Source organism: Strix aluco, chromosome Z, assembly GCF_031877795.1.
Source record: "Strix aluco isolate bStrAlu1 chromosome Z, bStrAlu1.hap1, whole genome shotgun sequence".
Taxonomy (NCBI): Eukaryota; Metazoa; Chordata; class Aves; order Strigiformes; family Strigidae; genus Strix; species Strix aluco.
In genome coordinates, this window is record NC_133971.1 from 87,237,102 (window position 1) to 87,251,026 (window position 13,925).

Consider the following 13,925-nt stretch of genomic DNA (forward strand, 5'->3'; position numbering starts at 1 on the left):
GGAATAACCATCATTGCTTTTCTTTTATTTCTCAACTTGGCTTCCTCAGCTTATTGTTTTAAATTTTTCTCTTCCTATTTTTCATACGTGAATGCATACTATATATATTTTTGTGCATCATAATTTGTTTGAAGGCATGTGAGGAGAATGAAAAATAAGTATTTTGCTCCTTTCTTCCATTTTATGCAACTGCTTCACTCTTTGAAGGTGTTTCCCTTGCTGTTATTATAGGTCTCCTACTAGTAAATGTTCCTAAGCAACCATTATGGTCTGTTGAATAAAAGCTGAACTTATTAAAAAGTCCCTGAATATTTATATGCTATTCTGTAACGGCGGTATTGGCTAAATAATGTATGTATTTAAGAACTTCTTAAATGTAGACGAATCAGTCAAGGACTATTGGGTAAATAAGATATTTTGAATTTTTCATGAACTTTTAAACTAAAACAAGATGAAACATATTGTAATGTTGAGTGTTCAAATGGATCAATGACTGGAGATTTATTTAAAGCTCAGCTTTCTATGTTTAATCCTAGCTAGTGCCTTAGAGCACAAGCTAGCCACGTTGTCCATGTTATGAAATTATCCAGAATCAACAGGCAGCATCTAAACAGTCAACAGCAGCCTCTTCAGAATATGAGCTAGATAGGCTTTTTGCCCTAAGACTTCCCTCTCATTGGTGCAGAACTGTGTGAGATGGTGCAGTCAATACAGAAGTATATCTGCTAGATAAGAGAAGGAGAGTTGCTTTTGTAATTTACTGTAAAGTGTGGAATGACATTGTTGTGTGTGTGCCTGACTGAAGAGGAGAAGACTTTCCCACCCAGCAGCTCTGGCATAGAATTTTGGAGGCCCACTGAGGTGAGGATTGAGGGCTAGTAGCATTCTTGCATCTCTTCTGTTTCATGACATTTTCATACTATGGGGATCTGTTCCTGGTACTAGAGACTTGATGTTTCTGAGCTGCAGTCCTACTGGCTAAAGACTTCTGCTCTGCCAGGTTGTTGATAGCCACTGGTAGGTATATGCTTCACAGACAACCTGTCTTTTAGCTCTGGAAGATGAATGGTATCTTAAGTACAGACATGATATTATCTGTACTAACTATCTGGTGTGGATCTCAGCCCGTCTGAATTTAATGGGAGAGACCTGTCATTAGAAATGCAGCTTCAGCCATAGCAATCTCGTACATCAACATCAGTTACCATAATGAAAAACCCTGAAGTAGGTCAGGTAAAAGGTATTTCTCTGTAGAATTCAGACTGGTGAGAAGAGCTGTGTCTCAGGTGCAAGGCAGATCTTTCTTTTCCCATGCACTTAAACTGACCAGGCTACTTACCTGCTTGAATTTGGCCCCTGCTTTTGTGGCTATTGCTGAAACATTTGGCGTTAGGCATGTGAGCTTTCAAAGTGTTTTTTTTTTTTTTTGAGTTAAATTTTCCTTTATGATATTTGGCTCATTTGGAAACAAAGACAGAGATCTCTTAAAAGGAGGCACAAATGGGAAAATGAGATCATTAATTGTTGAAGCTGGTACTGTAACAAATTGACTAGAAATGTGGATTCAGAGAAATTGATGTACTTTATCCTTCCAAACTAAATGAATTCTCCATCTGCTTCAACTTCTCAACTATAATGAGGACGTTGGGCTGACTCTGCTATTGGTTTCTGTGTCTTCCTGAACTGTTTTGGAAAGTTTAAACATTTCTTGCATGATTAAATACACTTTCAATAAATCAATCTCATAATAATTGTTGTTCAGGAGAGTTCATTATTCAGTTTAGTCTTTAAATTACTGTTCTTCTTTAAAGGATTCTTCTGACGTAATGGCTTCTGCTAAATCCATTTGCCATGCTCTGGCTTGTAATTACTTTAGATTTGAAGAATAAAATGAATGGCTTTATTATTAATCAGTAGCAAATTTGTCTTACTGTTTTTAACCTTAGAGTGGCCTTCGCTCATGAAATAGTTCTAATGGTCTAGATAGCAAAATACTTCATACCTCTCTTTCAACAGAGATTTAGAGAAAGCAATCAGATATTGTGTTTTTTCTTCCACCGCCTCCCCATCAAACATTTGTCACAGTGTCTGCCATCACGTTTGTGTTTGCTGCTGTATGCTGTCAGCTGCAGGCCCTCTGAAAGGCTAGTTTTGTTACCTGCTTTTAGATTGTAAATTTTTCAGGCTGGAGTAGCCTTTAATTTTTCCCTTATGCTGTGGAGAGTACATTGCACTTAAACATAGAGTAATTTAACATTGGTTATTATACTGGACATTGGCTTATATGGTCTTTGTCACTGTTCATTCGTGATGAAAACTTAAACTATTTCTTTCCTCCTTTCTATTGTTACGGGGTTTCATAGTCCTTATTGATGATGCTTTTGTAGTCAGACAAGTTGCAAGTCTGTGCTGTGACTTTTAGTAGCAGAATGCCATCTTGGACTTGAGTTTTACAGCAGCTGAGGCTGGACAGATAACTGTCCTATGTGAATCTTCTCCATCTGGCATCAGTTCTTTGTCCATAGTCTCTTGAAAGGCAGTTTAAACCCATCCTCAATTTTAAACTGCCAGTCGATGCAAACAAATGTAAAAGTATTTTCAGCCTTGATAAACTTCTTAGGATCTAGTGGATGTTACGTTAATATCTCATTTTCAGAGACTGCTTAGAAAATGAAAGTAAGTTAGTTGTGGAGTTACAGACATTCAATAAATCTCAGCTTTTAACTTCTGTAGGGATTTACTGCTATAACAGCACTGTATTGGTTTTGTTTCCTCTATCAGTTGTGATGTTTAACCACGGCTAAGAATTTTTTGAGTAATCCTGACGAATTGGAGAAAACATCCAAAGAAGAATGAATAGCATCCTTGAAGTCTTAATTCCATTGCTCTCTAGGAGGTCATTAAAAGTGTGTTAAACTGGATAGAATTTATCCAGATACAAGAACTTCATAGAAGACTTCCATTTGTACCTTTTATCGTTAATTCTATTTGCATTATACCTCCTTGCTCTAGTTTAAAGAATTGAGTTTTTCATTTCACATCTACATTTTCCAGTTCACATACTAGTGTGTATATGTTTATTTAATGCATTTTTAATTGTGAAAATGGCAAGTTTTTACTGATGGCAGTGCGGTCACTTTCATTGCATATATGTCAAGACTTTTACGTAAAGTTTAGCCCCTTCTTGGGACAAAAAATACCCCAGGGTTATAGCACAGGGAATACAGTTGTAGTAATAAAGATTATGTTGCTGATAAGTTCCCCTCAAGGCCCCATGATGGTAATACCCCTATATTTTGTCTTTAAAGAAAACTGCTGAGAGGCAATAATTTTTTTTGTATGTGTCCCATTTTCATTAATGCATGGTAATTGATGGAGTTGCAGTGACTTGTAACAGTAATGAGTTCTAAACATAAGAATGCACTCCTTTCTAATAAGTGAGCACTGCTGGGGTTTAAAAGCGTACTAAATCAGTTGCTTTAGTATGAATTTATTAGTTTTTTTCAGCATTAGCTTTAATAGTAGTTATTTACATAAGCGTACATCCCATTAACCGCCATCAGGGCTGGAAAACATGCTGAACTGTTCATATTTTCATATAATTATTGAACATAATGGTTTCATTTGCATTTCTAAACAGTGATGTTTCTGTCAGGCTTGGAAATAGTGTCTTTACGCAGTCCCTATTTCACATCCACTTATTTGACATCGTTAAATTTTATGCTAATGTGCTTCCCTAGAATATCATCAGTAGGACAGATGCTTGTGCTTTAATATACAAATCAGAGATGCTTTTCCCTCCTCCCTCCCCTGAATTGCAAAAGAAATAAAAAAGCATATCTGCACTTTTTAGATACAGTTTGTTTCATTCTAAAGAATCTGTAAGAAATGAAACTTAAGCTTTCACCCCTACTAGTCAATTCCAACTGTTGTAACAGATACCTTCTTTATGAAGGGTGGGAGACTATACATGAAGAAGGGTCTTCTGAAATTCAAGGTAATGATGTGTTAAAATAAAGACTGTAACCTTGAGGCATGGAGCCTTACATAGCAAGTTGCCTGTCTAAGCAGTGGTCCATGGACTGGCGTTCCTGGTAGCAGACCATCGCTGTGGAGAAGGTTCAGGGAGGGAGCAGCTTCAGCTACTAGACTTGGTGCTTGTCAGCAGAAGTGCATTTGGAATTGTACATTGTCAGGTTTTTAGTTTTACATTTAAAATAGATTTGTTTAGTTTTGTAATCTTGCAGACAGGCAGAAGTATATGAGGCCTCACTAAGTGGGAATGGTGTTGGTTGTATGATCAGTGTTGCTTTTGATACTTGTACTGAAGTTAACAGTGGAAGCAGAGCATCAAAACTGAAGAGATAATGGCCAGTAATTGCAGTTCTGAGTGTGGAAATAATTGAATAAAAATAAATAAAATCACCACCACCACCAAAACCACACTGCTTTTCTTCCATTTTAAAATGAAATTAATATGTCACTTCTTGTTCTGTATGAACTTTATCTTAGGGTGACTTGCTTACAGTTGTAAGTAAAGTGCCAAAGGTAGAGCAGATGAGTGCAACCTCCAGTATGCAGTTGCAATCACAGGAAAAATGATATATCAAGATGTATAGTATGTAACTTATGAGCCAGACATGACCCATGTGAATGAACATGGAAACCCAGTGAATCTCCGGGTCAGTTCTATGCTTTTACTGACTTACCTTATATGGCATTGGGCAACTCTGCTGTCTTCTCTCCTGCTTGCCTATTTAAAATTTGGGGTACTGCTTGCTGGTCTTTATGTGACATGAAAGGCTAAATGCATGCATATTGCTTAGCTATGGCATTTCACAGACACCCTCAGCCTTGAGCAATGCAAACATTGTATATCTGTGAAAATCTTAAATAAAACCAAAAATGTTAGGGTCAAGCAAACAACTGAGAGAAGTGTCACACAGATTTGTCATTTTCATTGTGTTTTCTATATAAAAATAAATGTTAAAAAATGCCTGCCTTCTTAGGCTTGTCATAGAAGAAGGTTTGAAGGAGGAACCCAAATGGAAAAGAGTACTTGGGCTGAAATGAAGAGGCATATTTTATGCATAAAGGGCCACATGAGCAAACTGGAGATATACTCTGATGGGTTCTGGGCTTATGGCGTCTTTAATTATAGATGATTAACAATTTGCTAGTTGCTTTGCAGGCAAGTAGAGAGACAAAAATCCCTGCTGGGAAATGCTTGCAGTCTAAGACCTCATTCTGGTGGTGTGTGTAGAACTATATTTTAAGTCACAAGAAGTAGCAATATTAAAACAACAAAATTTTGCTTTCATTATCTCAGAGAGAACCATTGGCTTTTTGAAGTATTTCTATTACAGTTTGGAGCTTGCAATAGTGCATGCAACCACTTTATAGGAAACAATTTGGAGCAAGGTGCTTCTTGGTAAACCTTTTACTTAGGATTAAAAATAGGATGCACCAAAGTGGGGTAGCAATTTCAGCTGCAAAGTACTGGGAAATTTAAAGGGAGCACCTCTGGCATGCAGAGCAGACTGTTGTACTGCAGATATTCAGAGCTGACCTCTTGTCAACTTCTCGTTTGAATCCTGAAAAGAAGGCTCTATGTAATTGGCAAGTATCCTTATTTTAATATGCAGCCATAAAAAGGTAAAGTATGATGATTTTTAACATCAGAAGATTAACATTTTACCTTTAAATAAAATATGATTAACTGGTACAGAATTGAAAGTAATAGAACTGAAATATTCAAACTTGTGACTCTGTGGTGTCAGATTATGCATCAAGTGTGACAGTTTAAGTACTGAAGTGATTTAAAAATGATCCAGCTGAAGGATGTATATCCCAAGTATTGAGAATAAAATGGAATAAAACAATCATGGCTATCAAAACTTTCTCAAACCCTTCTCGCTGAAGGAACCAGGAAACCAAAGAGTAGCGTTGTTTACAGTCATCGCTCCTGCCTGGTGCCAGTGCAGGTGCAGCAAGGGAATAGTCAGCATGGTGTGATGGCATCCTAAACTATGATTTTAAGCCTACCAGATGATGATTATGTTTAAATTTAATTGCCAGGCCAAGACTGTTGCTTCTGGATTCATCTACCTCCAGCAAGGTTCAAATATGATTGATCTAGCTATGTGTTTTTTCTTTCAGCAGTTTGCAGTCAGCCAGGCTTCTTAGTATCCCAGTACAGTTTCATTTCTGGCCAGTCTAGCACATGTTTTGATAAATAAAACCACGTATTTGCCATCTGAAGTACTTGGTGTCACTGTTTGGAAATCTGAAAATGCCATTTTGAAGGTCTGTCATTTGACTTCTGCATATTTTAAGTCCTTGTTAGTAAAAATGAATTTTTTTCCCCACCTAGTAGTTCTGTAAACTCAGCTTGGAATTTGACAGTGAAGTGGCACCTTGCTGTCTGCTGAAGTCCTGTAAATGAAGTTTTTGAGTGCAATTTTGGCATTAAGTGATCCTCTTGTAGATGTTGTTTTCAGCAGGTTTGTGCACATTAAGCTATGGCACCTTGAAATTTTTTATGAAGCATCAAGAGGAGGAGTAGAATATGGCTCAGGTTTCAAAATGCAAAAATAAAAGAAGTGGTAAATAAAATGTATTGTGGTCACAGTAATTGTCAGATCTAATTTTGTTTACATCCAGTGAATAGGATACTGAAATAAGAGGGTGCGGCTTTCATGTAGTTTCTTTGGAGAGTAGAACTTCAGTAATTATATAAAAATGTGAGCAAAGCACTTAAAACAGCCTTCATAGTACGTGAACTCTTCCAGTTACACTGCTCAGATGCTTGTGTGGATTTCTTTATCTTTCATTATCTTCAGGGAGAACTTTCTGGTTGCTATAAATATCGTTATTGACATTGATGAAAGATCCTTAGATGCTTTTAAAGATGTTACTCATCATCTCTTAACAGTGCAGAATAAGACTCAAGTGAGCACTGCTCTTGATGTTCAGCTGTCATTTCAGGTAACGGGACAAGTCCTGTGAGGCCTTACTGTGTGTTTCAATGCAGATAACCATATTTAACCTGCCAATGCTCTTTGCTTTAACCTGCCAATAAATCTACTGAATATGTCCTGTGAATAGAATGAAATTAAAAATTAGAAATGCATTTCTAATTATCTGCAGAGAGAAGTTATGGGAGCAAGTAATATAAGCTTACCTTCAGGACAGTTTGACTGTGGAAAACTGCATAGTACGGTCTCTTGTAGTGTGAGACTAGATTTGGTTACCCTGAAAAGCCTCTTAGTTTCCTCAGAAAACCATCTTGGTACACTGCCTTAGGTACATCTGCTGCGATGTCTGGGGATCTCTGCATCACCCGTGAATCCTAGTTGATTTCAAAAACTGTTTATATTGAACTTGTCTCATGTTGGCAAGGTTCATGTTGTATATTACACTCCTCCTTCTGGAAACAGCCACAGGACAGTCCAAAGACTTTAACAACAATGTAATTGTATTTTTCTGACTGAACAGTGAATACATTGGAGATTCTCCTTGCTCATCTGCAGGGGACAGATGACCATCAGAAACCTTCTGGCGCTCTTGAACAATTCTCATAACGTATTTCTGTTCATAAAGCTGTAAATATCTGCTTTGCTTCACTTGTTACATCTCTCCACTGTGCCATTTTTGTGAAGGATCAGTGTTTTAAAAGATCCTCTAATGTTTTTTCAACACCTTTTGCTTTCCATGCTAGCTACAATAACAGCTAGGTTAAACGTGCTTGTTCTTGTGCCAGTGTTTTGCTTAAATAGCTCTTCCTTCTATTTAATGTTTAGGGAGAAGGGATTAGAGCAATAGACATTCCTCATCTCAAAGGGAGAAGAGAGGACAAGGTGAGAGAAGTTTCTCTTTCACTTGGATGCATGTTGCATGAATATTGGGAACTGCTTGACTTCAGGATTAGAACATGCTAGAAATCTTGGTGAAATGGCACAAAGTGGAGAAGAATTGTATGACTGAAAGGTCAGGGAGCTTAGCAAAGTCAGAACAGTAATGTATACTAATTGGGATTTGTTTTTTCTTGCATATGGCAGTTGTCTCAAAGTTCATCTTTGCAAAGCTGCATAGCAAAACTTCTGGTTGGTGTTATGGAAAGTCCCCAAAGGTCAAACTTAAATGCATGTATATGCTATGATTAAAGGCTGGTTAAAAATAGATAAAGTATGGGTAGCTCTTGCATTGCAGGAGCTTTGCTTTGTAGTTCACAGTTTTGACATAAAATTATTGTGGGCATGCTGAATCAGTGGTATTTTGTCTCCAGTAAATCTTTTGGCCTCAAGAGCAACCCAGAATGTGTTTGTGAGCTGTAATAAAGGGTGGTTCATTGTCTTCTCTTTTTATAATACTGCATTGCTTAAGGTGTTGTACTTTTTTTTTTCTTTCTTTCAATGTCAAGAATTTTAATAGGACTTGTGAAATATGGAGACTTATGGAAGATTAGTAAATCTGCCAGAAGTTTATAAGACACACAAAGAATATATGAGATTATACATAAAGTTAAACTCTTCTTCAGTATTTGGATGTGCTTTCTAGATGATGTGAAAGTTCATTCCCTAGGAAAGACAGTATGGCAGGCACATTCTCTGAACTTTCCTGGAAAACAATTAGTCTAACTGTCTTTGAAGTGTGTTGCCTAATGTGGGTCTGTAGTTCAATGCTAGATGTTTGCTTGAAAGGGTTGTGTTGTGTATTCGCTATAGGTTGGTTCAGTAAGGCAAATGTGTAAATCACCATATTTGTGTCATTTGTATTTTGCATATCTTGGGATTTAACATCTAGTTTATTAAAGTCGGCTATTGGCATTGGAGTGAATAAGGTTTTTAGTCAGGAGAAGTATGGGTGTAGGAGGGGGCAGGAAGTTTCAAGAGACTTTTTTGAAGCCACAGTTTCTTTGGGCAACTGCATGGATGAGGATAAGCAGTCCTCTCCTTTGGGGACTGCAGATATGCTGTAATATCACATGAAGATAACTAGAGGTGACCTCTTGGAGTTTCTACTCCAGACATCCTGTCAACATCATGCCTCTGGATGTGTATCTTTGGGACTTCCTCATATCTCTGCTAAGTAATAAAGATAAGCCATGACCCATCTACCGTCTCTGCAGTCTAAGCCGTGCTGAACTCATTGTAGAGATGCATTGGATCCTGATTTGCTCATTCCTCCCCTTTGCCTCGGTACTCTTTGCCTTGCCCACCTTCATCCCAGCCATGTCTGTGATGCAGCGCTATGGATGGACCCGCGGTTGATATGTTCAGAGAATGCCTTTTGTGTCTGTAGAGATATCCAGAAAGTAGTGCAGTAAGCTGTCACAACGCAAATCATGAGTGCAGCACATGGATTTATTCTTCCCTAGTGAGAAGGCTCACCTATAAATCAAGGTGAATACACACAGTATTTCTTTTTTCCTGTTCATCTTCCACTTTTTGTCAGTCATGTAGTGTTGAATATGCAAAGAGTTGAGAAACTATAAGTTAATAGTAGTCTATTAGTATTAGATACATTTCCCCTAGAATTTGTTAAATTTTATTATTCCCCTTTGGGATCTCAATTTAATTTCAAGGAGAGTGAGACTTCTAGAGTTTGTCTGTCTGGATTTGTGGGTAATGGACAGTAGTTCTTCCTTGCTTGTAAGGTTTCACATCAGAACTATCAGAACTGACTACTTTTTAAAGGGCTAGGAACCTAAGAGTTTCAGAACCCCAGAGGTGAGTCTGACTTGGAGCTGGGGGAGCTTCGAGAAGCTTCTCACAGGAGCCACTGCTGTAGCCCGCTCCTGCGCTACCAAAAACCCAGCCACGCAAACCCAGCACACAAAACCAATTTGAGAATCAATTGTAATATCAAGCCTAGTGCCAAGAAAAGTGTAGGATAACAGGAGAGTAATTCACTCTTAACATTTTCATACCTTAAGCTGCACTTGATGTCCATTAATAAAACAGATACATAGTGGGATGGTGTTACACTGCAAGATACTTGGTTGTTTTCATTGGCCTGACAGAACTTAATACTTTCACATTCAATTTTGTTCCACTAAAATGTATTTCAAACAAATTTGAAGACTTTTTGTGATGCCATGTTTTGGTTTTATGTTCTTTCGTGACATAGGGAGAGATGCATGTTGTGATCCTGCTATCCTGATGATCGTGCTCTGACATAATGGAAGTGATCTATTTATTTTTTTAAAAGTGTGTCAGTCTTTCATTGCAACATAATGGTATGTCAATACTGAATGTCAGTCATCCTTTCAGACTTTCAGCTACTGCCATATCATTAGGACTTTTTTTATAATGAGCAAAATATGACAATTTCTGTATGTGATGATACAAAATCTCAGAGAGCAACTGAACATCTGATGCAAAATGAAAATACTCTCTGAAATAGGGTTTTCTTGTGTTTCAGCAGGTTATTTTTTTTTCTTTTTCTGATGGAAAAGAGTTTTTGACAAAAGGTCGGTGTTACTTTAGAAGCATATGTTAGAAAAACAGACGTGAAAGAGATCTTTAGGCATCTTGTTCTTTCCCAATAGAGGATGGATCACAGCCTGCCTTCCTCTCTTGTCTTCTAGTTCTTTGCCCAGATAACCTGAATTTGAAGCTTAGATGTTCATTCTAATTTGGAGGCTTTGTCATAGCTGTAAGCCTTCCTCTAGGCTAGAAATTTGACTTGTTTCTTACTCAACAAATTAAGCTCTGCAGCGTCCACTGCCGATAAACCTTCCAAGCTGTCACAGGTTTGCTCTGTTCTCACTTGTGCTTTGTGAAAGGTACTGCAGTTTGGGTACCCGTCCCACAGATTTCTGGCAGTTGGGCAGATTTCAAAGGGCCATGAGTTATATTGTGGGGAAAGTGGTGGGTAGGCTGTTTGATCAGCATGAACTACAATGCCAGTAAACCTTTAACTTAGCTGGCATTAATGCAGCCTGACTGAAATAGCATTTAGAGTTAATGAAACTAGTTTTAACAGTATCTGCAATGCTTTCTGTGTGTGAACGTGTGACATTTTACAAGTGCACTGCAAAGACTAAATTGATTCTTAGAAGAATACATTTCTCTAGTCCAGACAAGACCTAATAGATCTTTTTCCTAGATAGCAGACTTAACTTTTTCTTAATTTTCTCTCTTGATTAAAATCCTGAATGGGGTGAAGTTTCTACTAAATGTCTACTCAAAACAAGCTTAGAGAAAATGGAATGTCAGCCTTAAAAATGTCACTTTAATATGGTTTGACATGATAAGGTCCTAAAAGTCTCCTAACGATATATGTGCAAGTATGGAGTATGTATGCTTGCTGTATTTGGAATCAGTGTGTGCAGGAATATATAGTCACAAAATATTGATGACACTATGCTGGAAAGAGTGCTTGGAATAAGGAGCACTGGCAAGCCCAAGATACAGAGGTGAATGAAAGGCAATGGCATATTCAATATGGAATATTAAAAAAAAAAGTATCAGACTGCTGGGACAAAGAAGTATATCCCCTATTAAAGGGGGGAAAAAATAGATTTCTCATAAACAATTTGCTTATTAATATTTAGATTTTATAAGGGAAATAGTATAATTCTAAAAGTTGCTTATGCTTTTAGGTGTGAAATGGAAACAATTTCCTTTGTGTGTCTGTATGTGCACAAGCACTTGTATTATTGTAACCTTTTTTCATAGTGCTGACTGGTTTTAGTACAGAAGATATTTTAGTTTTGGTAAGTTGATTTTTGTCTATCCATAAAATTCTGCTGACTTCTCTTTTGTGTCTAAATACTTGACTGATTATTGAATTCCATGCATTTATGAGTACATCAGAAGTCTTATTTAACAATTAGCGTCTGGAAAATCAAGGAAAGGCACATGTCACGCATGTGCCACATATTTAGATGACACTTTAAAAAAGCCATCTGTTCAACACTTCATCTTTAGGGCATTCTTTATTCTACAGAGAAGTGTACCCATTAATAAGGAGGGTTCAAAACCAACTTGTGTACCTATTAGGTATGGTGTTAATTTTATATTTTAAAATATATATGTGTGTGTGTCTGAGTATATATATTACCAGCTGCCTGAATTTTCAAAACACTAACAATTTAATGTAAGCTCCTGAGGGTGACATTTTGCAGCTAGTAAGCAAACTAGAGTCTGGACAAAGACTATAGAGCTTCACGTTGAGCTGTGGACACTCACCACTCATAAAACTTAAAATTTTTATTTGTGTTGCTCTTATATAATTTGAAACCGGGTAACGGTTCTTTGGAATAACCTGTAACCTCTTACGTTTCAGTAATACAAGTTTTTGCAATATTGTCTTACGGTTTCTGAATATTTTTTTTTTTTTTTGTCAGAGCAGGCACATTACAGTTATACTTTGCTTATCTGAAACAGTTATCTAACACAAGATCATGGCAACCACTTATTCTGTGTTTAACATTGGTAAGCAAATTCCCCAGACCATCTAAACTTGTTTAATATCTCCTTGTAGTGTTTGGACAATGGACTGATGTTATTAGAAACTATGAATCAAAGTTAAATTGAGGGTATAAATCATGTTTAAACCACAGAACAAAATCATGTTGATGTGAAAGTGCAAGTAAGTAAAGGAAAAAGGATAAAATAATTGCTGATTCTTGGTTAAAGTAGGTGCAGACTAGTTATATCTTTTATGATGAATGTGAGGCTTCCACAGATGATGCCTACCATATATTTCCTCACAGTTAAGCGTACCTCTTTTGTATTTGTACTGCATTGACATGGTGAAGCTCGAGCTTGGTGACTGCATGTTCTGAATGCATCTGGTTGGCAGCTTGGTAGTTAGCTGAACCAGCGTGTAGGGTCTTCTGCTCTTGCTTCAGACCTGAAAGGCAGGCAGAGATAATGGTCACAGTATTCCTACCACAGGTGAACTCTCTAGATGCAGTCTAGTGCTGTGGCCCCTTATGCTAGTGTATGATCTCCTCTGGTGCTGTCTTTCCTACCAGAAGATACTTGAGAGGATGGTACGGATAGGTTGTAGTGGTTTGCAGGAGAAGCAGTAACTTCTGTTTGTAGATCAAGAGGAAAAAGGGTTTAATGAAATTAAATTTATGCTACTAAGAATTCTGTGAATTTCATCAGTGGAGCTTAGGTTAGAAGAATGAAATAATTCTTCTTCAAGGCTTAGAAATTTTCATGTTTGCTTTCCTTCTAAGGTAGAATAGATGATGTGGAAGCATTTCTGAATGAGCCCAAAGTTTGATTTTTCCTGAAACATACTTTTTGTGTTTTCTGCAGCTGTGGAATATTTTTGTTTTCTGTTGGCTACTAATAAATGATATCAGAGTTCCTGCTTATATGATACTCTTGAGTTTTATTTTTGGTGTTCCACTGTCTTGTTTGAGACAGTGTTTTGGTCAGAGTTGGTTTGAGCCTAGCTAGACTTGAAAATGTGCGCATATTTGAATATGCACAGGTATGTGTTCAAACACTTAGCTAGCAGTCCCACAGCGGCAGCACATACGTATCTCTGAATCCTCTTGGATATACCTCTCTCTGCATCCAGTTATGGATGCCCGAAGTAGATGCATGTTGGTGTAATGAGGATTTTTGTGAACAGCACAGGCCAGGTCTAACCTTACCAATTTGTTGTAACTGACTGCCACTAAACAGTGTGGAAAATGTTTAATGCAAAAGCATGAGTCTGCCTGGTAAAATATTAAATCTGAGAAGTGCAAGGAAGAGCAATGAGAAATTTAAGATAAGAATGCTAAGTGTAATTCAAAGCCACACATCTCTTAAAACAATAAAACTTCCCTCACACAATCTATGTGTTATCGGATTTTGTGATTTCCAGTTGAACTCTCCATGCATGTGTGCTGACCTCTATGCAGAATCTTTTCAGTAATCCGTATTGTTATCACTGTGTTGATTTAAAAATCT

The 13,925-nt window shown here is 37.3% G+C and overlaps 1 protein-coding gene across 2 annotated transcripts in view; it reads left to right on the plus strand.

Annotated features, from left to right (window-relative positions):
- Positions 1–13,925, plus strand: part of KIAA1328 (KIAA1328 ortholog) — a 175,140-nt gene that overhangs the window by 26,579 nt on the left and 134,636 nt on the right. The gene's annotated exons all lie outside the window — the stretch shown is intronic.